This window comes from Asparagus officinalis, chromosome 6, assembly GCF_001876935.1.
Source record: "Asparagus officinalis chromosome 6, Aspof.V1, whole genome shotgun sequence".
Taxonomy (NCBI): Eukaryota; Viridiplantae; Streptophyta; class Magnoliopsida; order Asparagales; family Asparagaceae; genus Asparagus; species Asparagus officinalis.
In genome coordinates this window covers 51348981-51349186 of record NC_033799.1, presented here as the reverse complement: position 1 = coordinate 51349186, position 206 = coordinate 51348981, and positions in this window count along the sequence as shown.

The following is a 206-nucleotide window of genomic DNA, read 5'->3' as shown; positions in this document are numbered from 1 at the left end:
CCTGCTTTTGTGGCTGTGATAAAAGATTGTGGGTAATCAAAGGACAAACAACTAAAATAGACGTACAACTAAAATATCTTCATCAGGGCCAAAAAGAATAGGTAAATGGAGGGCGTGTGATTAGGGGTGACAATTTATGACCCGACCCATCAACCCGACCTGATCCGTTTATAATGGATATGAGTCGAATTATATGGGTTGGGTCA